Raw genomic sequence first — 13,632 nt, forward strand, 5'->3', positions numbered from 1 at the left:
TCAATGATTCCTTAATATTGATTTAAAAAATCTACTAGTTCCACTTGCAGATTATTGTGGGAAAAATGTTTTGTCATAAGTGGAAAAAATATACCAGTAGAACAAATACTTTTTTATTAATAAGTATTAATAGAACAAGCTCCTATATCTTGCTGAAAAGCTACTTGTAGGTTAGGTTCGTCTTGTTTCAAATCTACTAAGATATTTGCACTAGAAACTAGACTAAAAACACTTAGTAATACTTTGTGTTTCTGGAGTGTAGACTTGTAAAGAAGAGGCGAGGAGTTGGTCACTGATATGAAGAAGTGTTTATGCATGCTTGCTGGTGCCTAAAACATTAGTTTAGAATGAATATGCTGAGTCCATAACGAGGGGATGATTAGCAGAGATGATCATAAAACTAAAGCAATGTGTTAAAAGGCCCAACAAGCAGCTGCTGTTAAGCTGTTTGCCCAGCAGGAGATCAGCAGGGTGTGTGGTTACTGCGGCAAACGCCAACTTTCTAAAACAACTCAGATGACACTGAAGTGAGTTTTTCAGTGTTTTCGTGATTCTTTGCAGGATTTGGTTGACTCCTCTGTGTTAGTGTACTTTCAAGTACGCAGTCTGTGTACATAAATGACCAGAGTTCTTATAGCCTCCATTTGATTTTGTCTGTGCAAATTTTGAAACAAAACCTGCAGATACTGCTTTGGAAAGTTATCTTCAGCATCTAACAAGAGATGATTGCTCCAAAATATTCTTATTTCCACAAAGCAGACTCTGGTTGTTGATGTTTTTGTTCATTTGTTTTTTGCAAAAAAAGGCAAAGTAGCACATTGTAGCGCTCACTTGTCCTGGCTGTTGACTTTACAGCAATTCCTCATTCTGATCATGCACATAGCAACAGCAGAGAGGAAAAACTCCCCTTTAACAAGACATCTCACACTCCTCATGAACAACAATCTCCATACTGCAAAAACACAAAATCGTAAGTATTTTTGGTCTAGTTTTTTTGTGCAAATTTCTTAGTACACTTGGGGGAAAAAAAGACAAAACTAACTTACAAGTAACTTTAATCATGATGTAGAAGCTTGTTTTAAAGGACTAAAACATACAAACAGATTTTTATAAACTCAATTAGAATGTTTCAAATCATAGTAGCAAAAATTGATGATAAACAAGTAAAGAAATGTTTACAGATGTACACTTCACCTTGAAATGAGTCAGAAACCTGGCAGTGTTGGGTGTGAAGTAATCTTTCAATTTTATCAACATGCCCCCTCTGACAGGAAGCAGCATAAACATTCAGGAATTGCCCAGCCATACTTCCAACCGATCTGATAGGAAGCTAAAGATTAGAGAAATGGAAAGCAGATCTTCCAAACTCAGAGATTGCACCAGAAATGCCGGTGGAAATATCAAAATCATTGGTCAACAATTAGAGTTAGGTTGCTGTAATGCCAAAAATAATTTTTATGCAGGAATAAAAATGTTTCAAGGTGCAGTCTCTTACAAAAATGTACATTTAGTTCATGTTATTTTGGTAACTTTTAAGACATTTTTGTCTCCTGTCAGAAAGAACTTCCTGGTTGAAAATGTACATTAACTATTTGATAGGGGTATGAATAATTCTGAGCGTTACTGTAGTAGCTTTAAATCTGATTAAATAAAATTACAAAATGCTAATCTGATTTTCAAAGCACACTGTTTGTTGGGATTTTTAACAAACCTTAAATAGGTTGACCAGCTGTTTACCAATTGATTTGTGCCTTCCTAAAAATAAAAACCTCATAATATGTCAGCCATTTTCTGGTTGATGTTGCTTAATGCAGTTGTCTCGTTTAAATTTTATCAATTGAATGTTGATATCTGGCAAATCTTTACACTTATGGGCATAAACCAAAGTGAAAACACAGAGATCTTTATCTTTCCAGTTATTCGTGACGGAGTCTGTTAGCATGTTAGCATGTTCATGTCTGGATATCTGAGCCAGAAGTGGTGGGATTATTATGGTATGCGCTTCACACCGATTTCTTTCATTTTTTTCATAATTATAATTTTCAGCCTGATTCAGAATTATGACGCATGTCTCACATCAACACAGCAAAAACAACTAAACCAAATATTTTTGGTCTAATTAAATATCTTAGTATTGAAATAAGACAAAACTAATTCATAGGTAACTTTTCAGCAAGAAATATGAGCTTGTTTTAAGTTAATAATTTCTTAATCTTGATGAAAAATACAAGTTCATCTGGTAGATTATTTCCCTTATAACGTGGGGAAAATAAAATGCCTTAATCTAAGTTAAATATTCTGCTGACTGTACTGGTGCTTTTTCATCAATATTAAGAAATTATTGACTTAAAACAAGCTCATATGTTGCCAAAAAGTTGTTTAGACTGTTTACACTACAGAGAACAATCAGATACACACTTGAATTAGTACCACATTTCTCACCTTCCTAAAATAATGAATAATGGCCTGAGACAATTTTTTTTTGCCAAAAGTTTTATTTAGGAGGGCGTCAATATGGAAGAGGCTCAAATCTAATTTATTTAGAGGTGAAACGATTGTTATTGGCGCCTTTTAGGCTTCGGTGAAACAATCCAGATATAGATCACATATGGGTAAAACAAGTTGTTTTGGGTATTACTTGCCTGCTGTGTGAACACAGCCCAAGGCTTGAGATTATCAGAGAAGAAGCCTCCTCCAGCTGATGATTGCTTGACTTTGCTGATAAACCCATGCATCTGCAACTTCCTTAGTGTTGTGGTGTGTCTGCTCGCATGCAACCTCACACTAATTTTAGACATTTTTGTTCCTCAATGAGTAGGCTGATGATCAACAGAAACAGATCAGGAACAAGATTGTGTAAACTTTTTCCTCGTGAAACTTTTCTCCCAGAAACTCAACTAATCTGCAAACCGTCTATCCGCTGGATTTTAACGATTAAAGAAAACATCCAAAGCTTTGTGCTACAAAAACACAAAAGTATTTTTGGATTCATGAAATAAGGCAAAACTAGCTTGTAACTTTTTAGCAAGATATAGTAGCCTGTTTTAAATCAATAATTCAATAATACTGATGAAAAAGTGCCAGTGGAACAAGACATTTTAATTTATGGAATAAACATCTTGTTCAACAACTGATTATTTCACTTATAAGCACTTTTTCAATTTATGGAATTGTTGACTTAAAACAAACTCCTATTTCTTGCCGAAACATTATTTGTAAGTTAGTTTTGTCTTATTTCAAGTATACTAAGAGATTTGATCTAGAAACTAGACCAAAAATACTGGGTAAGATTTTGTGGTTTTGCAGTCCAGTTAGAAAACGAGACATGTATACTGACCCGGTCCTCTTACTGGTTACCAGCGATGAGAACCAAGCTCTAAAAAGTGGAAGTAAGTCCGCCTATTAGGCAGAACTGAGCCTTTGTGGTGTAACGGTCCTTCTTCATGCAGTTTCTGCGTCACACACCGCGACTGCGTCTCTGGATCAATGCATGGTTTAGTTCGTTCTTGCAGCTTTGAAATAAGAAAGCAGTATGATGCTCGGTTCAAGACATACACAGCCAGCTGCTTGCGTGCGAAGAACAGACATCCAGTCAACGCTACATATGATGTTGTCAAGCAAAAAAAAAATGGGCACAAAATGTCACAAAAAAAAAAAAAGTGTAAAGCTGCGCTGCCGCAAAGCATGGGTGGGTGTAGTGAGGCGCTGCTGTGTCTCACACATGGATAAGAGTTTGTGTGGGCTGTCAAGACCCAGGATGTGGTTGAGAAATGTGCAGGAAATCCACCATAAAGATAAAACAATCCAACGGATGACGAGTCTTAAAAAAAGACAGCCGTATAGATTCTCACACGGTTGTGTTCACGATGGCTCTGAAGTTCATGCTAAGTTTAGACTCTTTCTGAATGCTATTTATTCTGCTCCAAACAAATATTATTATATAATAGAATAAATAAAGTGCGCAAATGTGACTTTTTTTTATTTCCTCTAAATCAAGCATCCAGGTTCAAGTATATGCATTCAGCCCATCAGTATTTAATGAATTTTTGATTAAAATGTCCTTGAAGATGGACATTCATCTTGACTGAATATTTGACCTCCAATCTGGACAGAAATCTGTAAAACTATTCAGCAGAGTTGAAGAAATGTTTAGTCTGCTTAATCCACTGCAAAATCAGGTTTGATTTTTATTTTCAATTTTAAATAAAATACTTTACTGACTGTACTTTATTTATTTTTTGGACTGTTGGTCAATTTTTGTCCAGATTTCCACCATTTTTGTAGTTTGGAGATGAAGTTGAAAATCTTCCAGTATTGATTTCATGGAGAGTGAGTTTTGTTTTCACTTTGTTTTTTTAATGTAGGTTGATTGTTAGTATTTTCTATGTTCTTATATTCCCCGTGGTGTTTACATAGTTTGTTAATTTGACCCCACAGCCTTTCATTTATTAATTCCCTTCAGTTGTTTCACATTTGATTAATTGGACTCACCTGTTCCTCCAGCAATAAATTGTCAGCATTTAAGCTCAGCTTTCAGCCGCTACTACCTCCATGCTTCTATTCCAGTCACAGTTTTATCTGTTTCTTCATGTTTCTGATTTATACAGGCAGATTATTTCATGTATAGAAAGACATTTTTCCATATAATAATTGAAATAATCTGCGACGAGAACTAGCACTTAAAAAAATCTATATTAAGGAATTCTTGACTTAAAACAAGCTCATATTTCTTGCTGAAAAGTTTCATATAATGTAGTTTTGTTTTATTTCAGGTTTACTACGACATTTGCACTAGAAACTAAATGTACTGATGATCATTATGGCCAAAGAGTTTTAGTTTTGTCGCATCATATGACATTTATCTCCATCAGCAAACTTTAATCAGCTTTTGTTTGGTACTTTTCCGAATGATGGCTTCTTCATCACTGAGCGACCTTTCAGGTCATGTTAATACAGAACCTATTTAAATAAGGATATTGAATCTAATAGGAACATCGTATTATGTAAAACATCAATTTTCCCAGCTGGTTTCTAAATACACACATGTTTTTCTGTGCAGAAACACTCCCAGGTATTTATTTATTGTTTTTGGTAACATTTATTTGAAGGAGTGTGCATAAGACTGACAGTATGTCATAAACATGATATAACACCTGTTATAAACATGAAGGAGTCTTCATGAATGGTTATTACGCTTGTCATGAAGTGTCATTTTGTAAATAATGACACTTTTAATGCTAAGTTGACTCTTTTAATTGACTTTTAATGTAGGTTTTAATGGATCTTTGCAAAAAATGTAATTATTTACCATAAGTTGGCACATTTATTGCACTTTTGATGCAACTTATATTGCAAATTTTAATTAAAAGTGTCATTATTTACCAAATCACATTTCATGACAACATCATAAACATTCATGAAGACTTCTTCATGTTCACAGCAGGTGTTGTGTCATGTTAATGACAGTATAATAAAGTTACCTTCCTTTTTTACCTTCTGAAATAAGTTTTTTTTTTGCTGCTTAGTCTGTAGTTTTGAAGAGAACAAGCCCTGCACAGTGACATTTGTTCTGCTGGTAAATGTAAAGCAACGTGTGAAATGTAAGTCTGATGGCAGTTGGGCAGTTGTTTGCTCATGCAGCTGTCAGTGAAATCTGATCAAACAACACACACACACCCACACTGTCCTGATGAAGCAGATTAACTGAGTTTTAACATGAACTCATTTGCAAAAGAGAGGACTGTTATGTGATCTGTCCGATTTTATTGGTGAAAAATATCTGAAGAGTTCTTGAATTAAGCATGAATCATTTCTGAAGGTGGAATCTGACTAAAGTTAATATCTCTGCTATAATTATCTTAAGTTATTGATTTGTTAATGCGATGCGTCCAAACATTATTACAAATGACTAAAAACAGGTCCAACCTCAGCTTCCTTCTCTGCATGAGAAGAAATCTGCAACAATATTTTTGTTCAAGAGGGAAGACAATATTAAAATCTGAAGGATTTTGACTTTGGTATCTGTTTTTTCTGTCTGTCCGGCTACACTGTAAAAACGCAAAAAAGTATTTTTGTCAAATTTCTCTGCAAATATTTTTGCACCACTTTAAATAACACAATTAACTTTTCAGCAAGATGTTTTAAGTCAGGAGTTTCTTAATATTGATGTAAAAGTAGATCCACTGGCAGATTATTACACTTATAATGTGGAAAAAATGTCTTGTTATAAATGAAATAATCTGAATTAGATCAATTATAAGAAATTATTGGCTTACAACAAGCTCCTGTATCTTCCTGAAAAGTCACTTGTAAGTTAGTTTTGTCTCATTTCAAGTGTAGTAAGATATTTACTTCAGAAACTTGACCAAAAATACTTTGTAAAATGTTGTGTTTTCCAAAGTTAACAGGTTATGTGCATGTTATTGTTTCCCAGCAGAGTTTCTGTGTGCTCTGGTTGTTAAGTGTTCAGCCTGGGGGTAGAAACTGCCTTTGTGGCGGATGATTTTTTAAATTTTTTATTATATATATATATATATATATATATATATATATATATATATATATAGGGCGCAGTTGGTAGCACTGTTGCCTTGCAGCAAGAAGGTCCTGGGTTCGATTCCCGGCCGGGGTCTTTCTGCATGGAGTTTGCATGTTCTCCCTGTGCATGCGTGGGTTCTCTCCGGGTACTCCGGCTTCCTCCCATAGTCCAAAAACATGATTGTCAGGTCAATTGGTTTCTCTAAATTCTCCCTAGGTGTGTGTGTGAATGGTTGTTTGTCCTGTATGTCTTTGTGTTGCCCTGCGACAGACTGGCGACCTGTCCAGGGTGAACCCCGCCTCTCGCCCGGAACGTAGCTGGAGATAGGCACCAGCAACCCTCCCGACCCCATTAGGGACAAGGGTGAACAGAAAATGGATGGATGGATGGATGGATATATATATATATATATATACAGTATATATACAGTACAGACTAAATGTTTGGACACAACTGTGTGTCCAAACATTTGGTCTGTACTGCATATATATACTGTATATATATTGCACATGGCTCTCTGCAGCTCCTGCCTGAAGAAAAATGTTTAGAAAGAAAGGATCCAGGATGTGTGGAGTCTGCAGAGATTTTTCCTGACTTGTGGCCTGTAAAAGTCCTGGACAGAAGGAAGATCAGTACTAGACGTGGGCGGATTGATCCAAAATATTAATAAAATCGATCTTTACATGTCAGAGAAACAATTAAAGCACAATTCTCGGTCATGATGAAGATGAAAACTCACAGGCTGACCAGAAATCAACTGAATATGAGACACAGTCGCACCGTTTATTTGGAGTCATAACAGATCATAACACCAGTCAGAGCTGCGATGGACCGAGCACAACTTGGATAATCGAGCCCAAATGTTCATTGTGTCACAAAATTGCTTCTGTTTCAATCTCAAAAATGTTGCATTTATGTAAAGAGTCAGTATCCAGGCTTCACTTTTCCTTTTTATACCTTTATTTTGTCACTCTGTCTGACCCATAATGACCCATTATTGTCTCAAACTCAAAGCCATTGATGTCAAACTCATTTTCATTTTGGGTCAAATCAAAAATCTGAATGTTCCAAATGTGTCAGAATTTTTATTTATTTCCTTTATTTAACCAGGTAAACCCCGTTGAGATCTAGATCTCATTTTCAAGACGGAGCTGGGCAGAAGTCTGCATTACACAGCAACCTGGTTACAAAATAAATCTAATTAATACATATGCACAAGTGTAAAACAATAGAAAACAAAATAATGTGTTGATAAAACCCATTAAACTGTTAAAAAAATAGTTGTTTTTCAGCATTCAGTAAGTGTTTCTTAAAATTAAATCATCACTACCAGGATTTTGTGATTGTTTTGTGTTTTTTGCTTTCAAAATTACAGATTTTGTGGCGTGATTTAAAAATATTTGTAAGGATTTTTTTGCAATATTTGCATAATGCATGATGCTAAATGTGACTTTTTATTAATCGCTGTATCGATCTATAGCTGGACATCAAGTCAGGCTGAGGCAACAGTCACTTAAACCCAATTTTTTTGACCAATTTTGAGAAATATTTGCAGTAAAATCAGAATAAAATATGGAGATTTGCTGATTTTATGTGAATTTTGTGAAATTGTGAAAAACTGGAGGCTTATTGATGTAATTTAGAGTCTAGAGGGCCACATAAAAAGCTACAGTGGGCCAGATTTGGCCCCCGGGCCTTGAGTTTGACACATGTGCTCTAGGTTGAACAAATTTGTTGGTTTCTGTTTCTGGTTCTCAGTGGGGTTTAATTTCCTGATAACATGCAATTTTTCAAGGTTCCCATCTTTTTTACCACTCTTGTTTCATAGCGCTGCTCAGAAAATACACAGATAATTGACAAAGTAATGTAAGAGGCTGAAATGTGACTTTATGAGCTGCGTTTGTTTTTTGTTTTTTTAATTAAACTCCCCCTCCTCAGATGTGAAGTTTATCTGCGCTCTGACTGAATCAGGATGATTCACTGTTTGCACACCACATGAATCATTATAATTCTCACTTTTGCGTTTCTGCACAAAACATTTTTTTCTTATTTTACTTTGGACTAAAAGATTATTTAACTAAGACTGCACTCGCATCAACGACCTGCTGCAAATTCTGAATTAGCTCTGGGCCGGTGGCAAAATAAATCGCACTGAGTTTAGAATTGAATTTAATCAGTTGGAAAAATATTTAGACTTAGCGGAGGCCTAACCTATGAGACTCTTCGGGACCATGTTTGTTAATCATTAAAATATTTAATTTAAATGTAATAAATTAAGCTGCAGTCGTACTTTCTGTTATTTGGTGAATATAATGTGTGGTTCATCAAGGCTTCTTTCTTGGGCCACATTAACTCTACATGAATCCTGTACAGATTTTGGATTGCTCGATAAACACGTATGTTGATAATACACAACTTTATATTAATTAGCACCACATAATTTACAATCCATTATAGTCACTGGATATGCTGCAAATACATAAAATATTACCAAGTTATTGTGTCTAATCTCTAAAAATAAAAGTCTAGACATAAAAGTCCAATTTCAGCAACTCAGAAAAAATTGAGAAAATTTTATTGGAAGTTAAAAGTTTCCAATAATGTAATTTGTTGCTTGAAAACAGTAGATTTCAGCTGCTTTCCGCAACGTTAAAGAACAAAGCAAAGAAAACCCAAAATCTTACAGAGGATTTTTTAATAGTTTCTATTGCAAATATCTTAGTACAGCTGAAATAACACCAAACTAGCTTAGAATTAAGCTAGTTTTTAGCAAGAAATAAAAGTTTCTTTTAAGTCAATAATTCCTTAATATTGAGTAAAAAGTCCTAATTGCACTTTTTGATTATTTCACTTATAACAAGATATTTTTCCCATGTTATAAGTGAAATAATCAAAAAGTGGAGCTAATAATTTTCCATCATTATTAAGGAAGTATTAATTCAACCCAAGCTCTTATATCTTTCTGCAAAGATGCTTGTAAGTTAGTTTTGTCTTACAAGACATTTTCACTAAAAACTAGACAAAAAAATACAATACATTCTTTGTTTTTGCAGTGTTTTCTTCACAAATTATTCATTTTCCAAAGGGTAAAAATATATATAGTATATTGCCAAAAGAATAAAGCACAGAGGTAGAAGTGTGTTAATGTGAAGGAGAAGGTTTAAAGAAATAAGATGATGACAAATGGGGAAACAGGTTATAATTAAGGTTCAGTGACTGCGTCATTGGTGATTTCCAAAGCCTCCATCTTTGCTCACAAACTGATATTTTACTCCATAATCTTATTTCCTGCTCAAATGGATGACAGGTGTGAAACTCTACGTCTTCGTGCGTCTAAAGTATCAAACAGTCATGACCATTCAGCGTCACAGCCAGCACAGGAAACAGCAGCTGCATGAAGCCAACGCCTCTCGAAGCAGATCTTCACATGGATCATTAGCCTGAAGTTTCACACGTATTAGAAACCGGTGAGGAGTTTCATCACAGCAGAGCATCAAAACATGGAACAAATTGATTCTTTGACTCGTCCAGATGGTTCAGGATGATCGAATATTCAGCCGTTAAGCCGGTTCCTCGTTTCCATGATGGTTTTATGGTGTTTGACAACAAAAAGGCAGATAAGGAACCACCTGTTAATGTTTTATTGCTTCCACCCACACAAAGACAGACATAAATGACTGAAAGGTCAGTAACAGCAGGCATTCACTCTGCTGTGAGGGAAGTAACTCTAATATAGTTACTACAACCAGTCAGTTCCCATAATGATGATAAAATGTGTTTTTCCAAATATTAATTGAGTCTTATGTTTGGTTTGTCACTAACTCAAACCACAGAAAAGCATCTTAAATCAAGTTTAAGGGAAGATTACACTACAGAAACTAAATCTTACTTTAGGTCTAGCTTCCAGGGCAAATATCTTAGTACACTTACCAATTTACTTATAAATAACTTTTCAGCAAGATGAAGCTTGTTTTCAGTAAATATTACATTAATAGTGATTAAAAAGTAATGGTTTCACTGCCAGATTATTTACTTACAACATGAGAAAATGTTTTGTTATAAGTGAAATAATCTGCCAGTGGAACTAGAACTTTTTAATCAATATCAAGGTATAATTGGCTTAAAATAAGCTCCTATATTTTGCTGAAAAGTTACTAGTAAGTTAGCTTTGCTGTAGTTCAAATGTATTTCAACATATTAGCACTCAAATTTAAACAAATACTTGGTAAGATTTTGTGTTTTTGCAGTGGTGAAAGTGCATTGTGTTATTACACTGCTAAAACACAAAGTCTTACCAAATATCTTTGTCTAGTTTCTAGTATGAATATCTGTAATACACTTAAAATAAGACAAAGCTAACTCAAAAGTAGCTTTTCTGCAATGTATAGGAGCCTGTTTAAGTCAATAATTCTTGAATATTGTTTTTTTTTAAATTATTTTTTGATTTTTTTCACTTACAGCAAGACATTTTTCCTGTTTTAAGTAAAATAATCTGCCAGTGGGCGTAGTATGTTTTATAAGTGCTGTCCTGCTATTCACCTTCCAATTTACATACAACTAGAGATACAATGAGTGAAGCAAATTCATGTGTCGAAATGGCCCAGTCAAAGTCCAGATCTGAATCTAATAGAGAATTTCTAGCAAAACTTTAAAATTAATCTTTAGTGATATTTGTTGATGTATTTTATGAGGAATAGGCAAAAATATCAGTTTTTAGATGAGAAATAATACAAGAAACTTAGTTCATTGACGCACAACATTGACTTTTTATATAACATAAAATTATTTTAAAAATCAGTTGAATTTTTCTATTGTAGTGTGATTAATTGTGGAGCATTTAAGGAGCATGAATGTTGCTGCAAGGCACTGCAGACCACAACGTAATTGCTAAAGCAGGCTTTCATTTTTTTTCACGCATCAAGTGTGTGTTACATAAAGCAACAGTGTGTGCGTGCAAACAAGGACGGAGAAATCCTGAAATACAATAGCAGGAAGTGTCATGGCGGTTTTATCTTTAAACAAATGCCAGGTCACATCTCACAAACGGAAATAAACGTTTTCATTTGACTTATTTCCCCAAATCATCACCTGTTTTATCCAACAACTATAAGTTTGTACATTTCATACCTACAGACTTCCATATTTTGACTGAGACGCTTTAATGTCTTCCTGTGAGCGAATAAAGGAAGTGTCGGTTCTGGACGTCCGATCTTTGCAGATTGAAGAGCCACAGCTCCGATTCTGCCGAGTGTCGATGTTCAGGAGCCCAGACGTTGGAGCGGAGCAGAAACTCTGGAAGCTGGAAGTGTTTGTGTGACAGGAGAAAGGATGTTGACTCACTTTTTATTTTCCAAGAACTAATCTGGAAAATAGGGAGCCCAGAGAGACTGTATTGTGTTCTCGAGCCCAGAACGGCAACAATCCCTGTTTTTGGGGGGAAGAGACTTATCATTTGATGGTACTGTAAACAAGGAGATGCAACGCTCTCCAGATGAGTGTTAAAATCATCAGAGGTTTACCCTAAGCAAACTTGGAGCTCTGCAATATTTCATTTTTACACAGCATGTGGGTTGATACTGTACACAAAGGGGCTTTCCTTTTACACTCTTTCTATTTCTCTGATGCTTCACCTCAGACTTCTTTCTGCTCGATCCAAGACGGTAGAAATAACTCATCTGTGGTGATGACACATACGTTTTATGATGAGGGGGATGTGAGAACCGGATGACGACTGTGAAAGGAGATACTCTACTTGTTGTAAGATTATCGTGACGCTCAGAATTACAACAGATTAACACGGTTTGGTTTTTTTTGTCCTGGTGAAAGAGGAAGTTTGCTTTCTTCGTCACTGCGGTTTTGATGTCAACGTCCTCGTGTTCTTCCTTTGTTGCTTTTAGAGTTACAAATTTGAGAAACAGATGTATTAAGTCCTTCCATCTAAAAGGAATACACTTTGGTACACTTTTGTCACATTTAAATAAAGTTTTGAAACATGAACGGTATGTTTAGCGGCGTACAACTGCATCCCACCTGAAATAAAACCCATTTTATTTTGTTTTTGAGCCAGTTAGAAGTTCTTCCCATCTTTACCTTGTTGCACAACCGCAGGGGTCTACCGAGCTTCAGGCCATGAATGAAGGTCACACATTTTCCTGCAAGATTTTCTGCTAGAGAGCAGAACATTGCAAAAACACAAAAACATCGAACAACATGGAATCTCAAGTTAATTATTCTGCTAATAATTACTAAGTTAAACCTGCAGCTTCACTGCAAAAGACAAAATCTTACCAAGTATTGTTGGTCTAGTAGTTTCTAGTGCAAATTTCTTAGTGCACTTTAAATAAGACTAAATTTACTTTCAGCAAGATATAAGAGCTTTTTCTAAGTAAATAATTCCTTAATATTGATGAAAAAATATTAGTTATAAGTTAAATAATCTGCCAGGGGAAGTCTTTTTCCGTCTTATAAGTGAAATAGTTTTTTCCCCCTGTCAGATTAATAAATTAACGCTTTTATTAGTCTCCGGAAAATGAGCCGTTTCAAAACCCTCTGGAATGTAACGTCACATATCAGGAGGTACTGCGCCGTTACCTAGCAACCCAAGCAAAAGCCAGTCCGTTACCTAGCAACCCAAGCAAGATCCAGCAGCTTATTTGGATTTAAAGTGACAGGATTCCCTAAAACAGCTCATTCTGGAAGGAGAACAGATTAAAATCTCATTATCTAAGATTTTGTGCAAAAAAATGTGATGAATATGTTTTAGATATTCTAACTTGTTCAAGGAAGATTAACAGATTATCTTGTGACATAAAAGGGGAGGGGGTAGGTATTTGTTTCACACTCTGTAGGAGCCATTCATTGCTGTTCATTTTTAGATTGTTCTTACTTTCTGTGCTGATGAAGCCGGGGGAATTCACTGGAATTTGAAAATAGATCAAATGTACACGATGGGGAAAAGTTACCCTGGATGGCAGTGGTGCTGACATTTCTCCCCCTCCTTCCACTGCAGTCGTTTCAGTCTCGGCCCAATACTAAGAAACGAGGTCTTGTATTACTTGGGGATTTCACCTGCACACCAGGCACAGCACACTCCT

Source organism: Xiphophorus couchianus, chromosome 24, assembly GCF_001444195.1.
Source record: "Xiphophorus couchianus chromosome 24, X_couchianus-1.0, whole genome shotgun sequence".
NCBI lineage: Eukaryota > Metazoa > Chordata > Actinopteri > Cyprinodontiformes > Poeciliidae > Xiphophorus > Xiphophorus couchianus.